The 7,039-nt window shown below is 42.1% G+C and overlaps 1 pseudogene; it reads left to right on the plus strand.

Annotated features, from left to right (window-relative positions):
* Nucleotides 1-5,749: 5,749 nt before the first annotated feature.
* Nucleotides 5,750-5,919, plus strand: LOC124557438 (annotated as a pseudogene).
* The last annotated feature ends 1,120 nt before the right edge of the window (nt 5,920-7,039 follow it).

Here is a 7,039-nt window from a genome sequence, read left to right on the forward strand (position 1 = left end):
TTGTATAGACCCTCTATATACTCCTTCCACCTTTCTGCTTTCCCTTCTTTGCTTAGAACTGGGTTTCCATCAAAGCCCTTGATATTCATACAAGTGGTTCTCCTTTCTCCAAAGGTAACTTTAAATTTCCTGTAGGCAGTATCTATCTTACCCCTAGTGAGATAATCCTCTACATCCTTACATTTGTCCTCTATCCATCACGACGGTTCAATCCCGCGTCCGGCCATCCTGATTTAGGTTTTCCGTGATTTCCCTAAATCACTCCAGGCAAATGCCGGGATGGTTCCTCTGAAAGGGCACGGCCGACTTCCTTCCCAATCCCTCCCTAATCCGATGAGACCGATGACCACGCTGTCTGGTCTTCTTCCCCAAACCAACCAACCAACCAACCAATCTATCCATCCCTGCTTAGCCATTTTGCACTTCCTGTCGATATCATTTTTGAGACGTTTGTATTCCTTTTTGCCTGCTTCATTTACTGCATTTTTATATTTTCTCCTTTCATCAATTAAATTCAATTTTTCTTCTGTTACCAAAGGATTTCTACTACCCCTCGTCTTTTTACCTATTTGATCCTCTGCTGCCTTCACTATTTCATCCCTCAAAGTTACCCATTCTTCTTCTACTGTATTTCTTTCCTCCATTCGTGCCAGTTGTTCCCTTATGCTCTCCCTGAAACTCTGTACAACCTCTGGTTTAGTCAGTTTATCCATGTCCCATCTCCTTAAATTCCCACCTTTTTGCAGTTTCTTCAGCTTTAATCTACAGTTCATAACCAATAGATTGTGGTCCGAGTCCACATCTGCCCCTGGAAATGTCTTACTGTTGAAAACCTGGTTCCTAAATCTCTGTCTTACCATTATATAATCTATCTGATACCTTTTAGTATCTCCAGGGTTCTTCAATGTATACAACCTTCTTTCATGATTCTTGAACCAAGTGTTAGCTATGATTAAGTTATGCTCTGTGCAAAATTCTACCAGGCGGCTTCCTCTTTCATTTCTAAGCCCCAATCCATATTCACCTACTATGTTTCCTTCTCTCCCTTTTCCTACTCTCGAATTCCAGTCAGCCATGATGACTATTAAATTTTCGTCTCCCTTCACTACCTGAATAATTTCTTTTATCTCATCATACATTTCTTCAATTTCTTCGTCATCTGCAGAGCTAGTTGGCAAATAAACTTGTACTACTGTAGTAGGCGTGGGCTTCGCGTCTATCTTGGCCACAATAATGCGTTCACTATGCTGTTTGTAGTAGCTTACCCGTACTCCTATTTTTTATTCATTATTAAACCTATTCCTGCATTACCCCTATTTGATTTTGTATTTATAACCCTGTATGCACCTGACCAAAAGTCTTGTTCCTCCTGCCACCGAACTTCACTAATTCCCACTATATCTAACTTTAACCTATCCATTTCCATTTTTAAATTTTCTAACCTACCTGCCCGATTAAAGGATCTGATATTCCACGCTCCGATCCGTAGAATACCAGTCTTCTTTCTCCTGATAACAACGTCCTCTTGAGTAGTCCCCGGCCGGAGATCCGAATGGTGGATTATTGTACCTCCGGAATAGTTTACCCAAGAGGACGCCATCATCATTTAACCATACAGTAAAGCTGCATGCCCTCGCGAAAAATTACGGCTGTAGTTTCCCCTTGCTTTCAGCCGTTCGCAGTACCAGAACAGCAAGGCCATTTTGGTTAGTGTTACAAGGCCAGATCAGTCAATCATCCAGACTGTTGCCCCTGCAACTACTGAAAAGGCTGCTGCCCCTCTTCAGGAACCACACGTTTGTCTGGCCTCTCAACAGATACCCCTCCGTTGTGATTGCACCTACGGGCTATCTGTATCGTTGAGGCACGCAAACCCGCCCACTAACGGCAAGGTCCATGGTTCATGCGGGGGGAAGGGGGGGCATTTTAGGGATATAAATACAGTAAATTAAACCAGTAATCTTAATATCTTTACATATCTGTGTTAAGCAATTCAGGTCATACAAATACATTCGAAAATGGCACCAATTTATGCAGTTAACGTCTTTCAGATACTTTTTTATCATGGTGCCAAGTTAAACTGTTTAGGTCGTTTGGATGCTTTGGATCATAATGCCACCTTATACAATTCAGGATGTTCAGATAGTTTTCTACATTTCAGCAATTTAACCTATGCAGGTCGCTTTGGATTCTTTTGAACAAGGCACTGACTTGGATTGTGGCCTCACAGGGCTCGCAAAACACACCTGAAATTGTTGTACCGTCTTGGATTTTTTTAAAGTTTTCCAGTAGCACAACCAGTTTAGTACCATCATCTTGCACTTTTGAATATCTCACCGCCGCCGTCTTGGATGCCGTCATTTTGGATTACGACATCACTGCACTTACATGCAGGTAGGTTTGAAATTATGAGTACAGCACGTATACATTATGGCACATATACACACATCAAAAAGCACAGCATTACTCTTGTACATGTCTGTGTGTGAAGTCTAATCTTAGAAATTACTGTTGGGATTATGATATAGTTGTCAATAATAGACAAACTGATTCATGAGGGAGCTTTTGGGCTTATAACCTATTGCTGCTGTGCCAGACAAGTCGTTTGGACATAGATACTTAGTGCTACCCATGCGAAACTGGAGTGGATGACTACCTGAATGTAAATTCAAGTATTAAGAAAAACTTTTCTTTGTGTATTTGTCTTTTTTTAATGTAGCCTTTTACAAAAGTGGAACATGGACAATAAGCAGTTCAGACAAGAAGAGAGTATATGCTTTTGAAATGTGCTGCTGCAGAAGAAAGCTGAATATTGGAGGAGAATGGTAGGGCAAAGCCATTTCTGAGATGTATTGTTAGGGAGGCACACATTAAGGACCAAACTTGTTTGATTTATGATCCTCCTACCGGTACCCTTAACCTATTGTTTCGTTAACAGATTTATGAACCCTGGGGTTGATTTATGACCCAATGGAGACAATACATCGCTCTGAGAAACCCCCACCCCTTTTTCTCCCCCTCCAACTCCCCCACCCCACTGGGCAATCCCCTCGCTGAGACAAGCATACATTTCATATAAAATTAATTGACTAATTAATTAAATTAATAAATTAATTAACCCCTGCTCTGTGGGAAATAGCCATGACCCCTCCCTCTCCCATCTGAAAATAGGCGAGAAAAAAACTCAGTCTGTTCTGGAGAGGAAATATCTCACAACAGTAAATTCAAATCAATGTCAACTGCATAGGAAAGAATATATTAATTATTGATAACATTCAATTTGCAGAAGTTGGATCTCCGTTTTATTCGGTGGGAAAAACACATCATTCTTTGCTGTTTCAGAAGATACAGGTCTAGTAAAATACATTAAAAAGATGAAAGTAAATATACCGCTTTTTCTGATCACGCAAGGATTACCATCACGAAATTGACGTCAACATAACATAGCACACATAGTTACACTGTTATAGATTTTCCAATCATGTCTTCACACCGCCCACAGGACAAATGTATTGGGGGTGTGCTGACTGGTACATTGTGTGCCCACATGCTGGCTGCTTTGCCGGCCTACATCATGGTACACCATGTTCGCGACGACCCAGTGGCTACACAACGTGGTGGTCGCTGGAAGCCGTGGTGTCCTGGTCCTGCAACACTAGACCACACTGTGAATGACACCAGCCATCCACCATTAAGTGCACATCGCCCAGTATTACTACACTGAGGTTTAGAGACTGTCAATCAATATTGAAATTACACGATACGTAATCAGTGCTCAGAGAGTTCTGCTGTCTGTGACAGTCGACGCAACCCACATTTTGTGACCATTAGGCACTCACGTCACCCCACAGCATGGTCCTCTTTGTTTGTAGAAGCTTCCTTTGCTGGGAATTCCCACCTCGAGTAGTTGCTTCTGCTTGCAGCACCTGCACAATATGCTCCCAAACACACACCTTCCACAACACGTCAGTGGAAGCATCTGCTCTATGTGCTCAACCTGCTGTGCAGATACTGACTGAGTTAGTTCAGAATACCACAGGCAGAGGAGGATGATAGAAGCAACCACCCCAACCCTCCTCCCTCCAGTCACCTCCTTCCACCCCCTCGTCCCTCTGCTTACTTCGTGTCAGACAAATCACCAGGTGGCGGCAACTCTTTGAAACTGATGCCTGAGCAATTCATGTCAAAACACATACTTTCTCTCTCTCTCTCTCTCTTTCTCTCTCTCTCTCTCTCAAGTGGCTACTTCCTGCCCAGCAAGCGTCTGTCATGTACCACACTAACCCCTCTTTTGTCCTGAACAAATTAGCGGATACTTGGAAAATCCCCAGCTGTGGATGTCTTGGAAATATTCTCACTCTATCATATTGATTGACTAGTTAATTAAATTGATACCCTCTGTGTGCAGTCAGTTTTTTCTTGGATCCTATTAGTGAATACTAGAACTGGTATATTTGGCAGGATACGATCCCACAACTGCCCAGTTTCGAAATCCCACTCCTCCCTCTTCATGATATTTTCATTGCATCCTGTTTGAGTATACTGGCACAGGGAGGTCATTTGGCAGAAACCTATTACACTGGATGTAACTGAAAACTTCAAATTTCAGCTCAGCTGATTGCATGTTCTTACACAATTTTCAGGAGACAGGCTCATGGGTTTGATGGCCATGTGCTCACAATATTAGTATTGGAAACAGTAAATTTATCAATCATGAATTTGACATCGCAATTGGAAGCAATGCTGTATAAAGTTATAGCTATAATTTCGAATTTTGCAGTGGATTTATGGCATCATGTTTATGTAATTCTCGACCACATACAGGTCTGCTAAGTGTATTTTTTCAAACAGTATAGAATGCCCAAGTTGGTTATCTCCTCTACACTAGGAAGAAGAAGGAGGGGGAAGGGCATGTCACATGACAGGCTAGTAATAAAAACAAATCCACAATTCTTCAAACAAATACCACTCCACCTTTCTGCTGCAAGACAGAGTCAGTTGGAGTGTACTAAAAAGCAGTCAACGCCGCACACAGCAACCGTCAGCACATGGACAGGGCACTTTGTAGCACATACACTTAAACCATGATCCATTCTGTAGTAGTTGTCCCGAGAAGATGTCGGAGATCATGGAAACTTCTGTAGGTCACACTGGCAGCCGTAAGCACATTGCACAGCATCCACATGCAGGCCATACCAAACCATCAGAGCTTGCAGAGACTGTCACCAAGAAGTAAACTGGTCAATTTACATGGGGGGAATAATGGTCCAGCGCAAACATCTGTCATATTAAATCTACTCCCGCAACATACACGTCCGCTTCTGTCGCCGATCACCCAGCATACAGGTTACTTACTTTGGTCGTCAGTCACCCAGAGAGTGCCGCTTCGGGACTTGCCCCCGTGACCATAGACAAGAACAGAAAGATCGGGGCATTCTACATAACTAATCCGCGGCTTCCAGTCCACCAAAGCGTCGTGGCCACTCGTGCCGCCAGCCGCGATGCACTGTGAGACAAGTAAGCGTGGCCTCCATGTATAGTTCTAATTGCAATTCCACTCCAAGATAGACTCTCCCCCGTGTACCCAATGTGAGACATACACCTTGAATATGGCACGCAAAATGTAGATTTCTCCCTTTTATAAGAGTTATTTTCCAAGACGGTAGAAATCACGGCTTACACGTGTTTTCACATCATTAAAGTCCCGTATTTGTTGTAAAAATCCTGTAACAGTATGGCATAGGGTATGTTTCCTCGAAGTATTTTCTCATTAGGTAAAAAATCTGTTCTAATCGGATTAATATCTGTTACATCCTGCATCACAGGACTAGAATATTAAACTCATTTTAGTTTCAAGATGGAGTGCTAAGAGCATGCTCTACCTCTGTCACTGGATGCTTCCTCACTTTCTAACTCTCTTAAAGTAAGCAAAGGCTTTCTCACGTGCAAAGTATCTTACCGTAACAGCACAGAGAAGTTGTAAACATCAGGTTTATACTACATATCACTTCATAAATTCGGTAATATAGCTAATTTCATTTCGATGGTCATGTGTCCGTAAGTAGGTGGGAGGCTGAAGTTTTGTTGCAAGATCTCATTGCAACGAAAAAATGCCTGATTCCCGCTCCGACTCTCAAGTCATATCCGTGGTACTCTAGCTCTCGCTTGCACCTGCCAGGCATCACGTCACTGATATCAAATTGATAAGATAACTAATTAAATTGATGTTGAGAGCCACTTTGCATGGAAATAATTTTTTCCAGTAGTCGGATTACACTCGTCTGGTAGCTCAAATTGGAATTCCTGGACAGAAGTCGATGTTCTTCTCCAGGAACACTATTAAGAACCGACATTTGAAGCTGATCACAGAAGGATTCTACCACTGCACTCCTAAGGAGGTATATGTGCAGTCTTTTATCCTCGCTCTCTTCGGGAGGGAAATAACGAAGGAAATGACTAGGAGTGGTACAGGGTACCCTCCACCACACAATGTATAATGGCTTGCGAAGTAAGCATATAGATGTAAATGTACATTTAGTCTACCTTTTAAGATGTCACTATATCCATTTACAGGCACACAAAATTCATGGAAGAATGTTGTCTCTTATTTATCAAGAAAGACGGAACTTCTGCTGCTGATTGTCATGGAGTGGATCGTGGATTAAGTGTATGTGTTCACAGAGTGCCCTGTCCATGTTCTGATGGTTTCTACGTGTGACACTGAGTGTTTCTAAACACATCCCAGTGGACTCTTTCTTGCAGCAGTTTAAACGAATATATATATGTAGTCATTACTATCCTGTCATGTAGTAGGCCCTTCCCCTCCTTCTCTTCTTCTTCTTCTCCCTGGTATAGCAGAGAGAACCACATTGAGAATTCTATAGCGTTTTAAAAAATACACTTAGCAAACCTGTACGTGGTCGAGAATTAAATAACCATGACAGCACAAATTCAGGCCGAAATTTGAAATTGTAACTATAATTTTATGCAACACTGCTTCCAATTTCGATGTCAAAATCCTGGTTCATCAATTTATTGT

The sequence above is a fragment of the Schistocerca americana genome, chromosome X (genome assembly GCF_021461395.2).
Source record: "Schistocerca americana isolate TAMUIC-IGC-003095 chromosome X, iqSchAmer2.1, whole genome shotgun sequence".
NCBI lineage: Eukaryota > Metazoa > Arthropoda > Insecta > Orthoptera > Acrididae > Schistocerca > Schistocerca americana.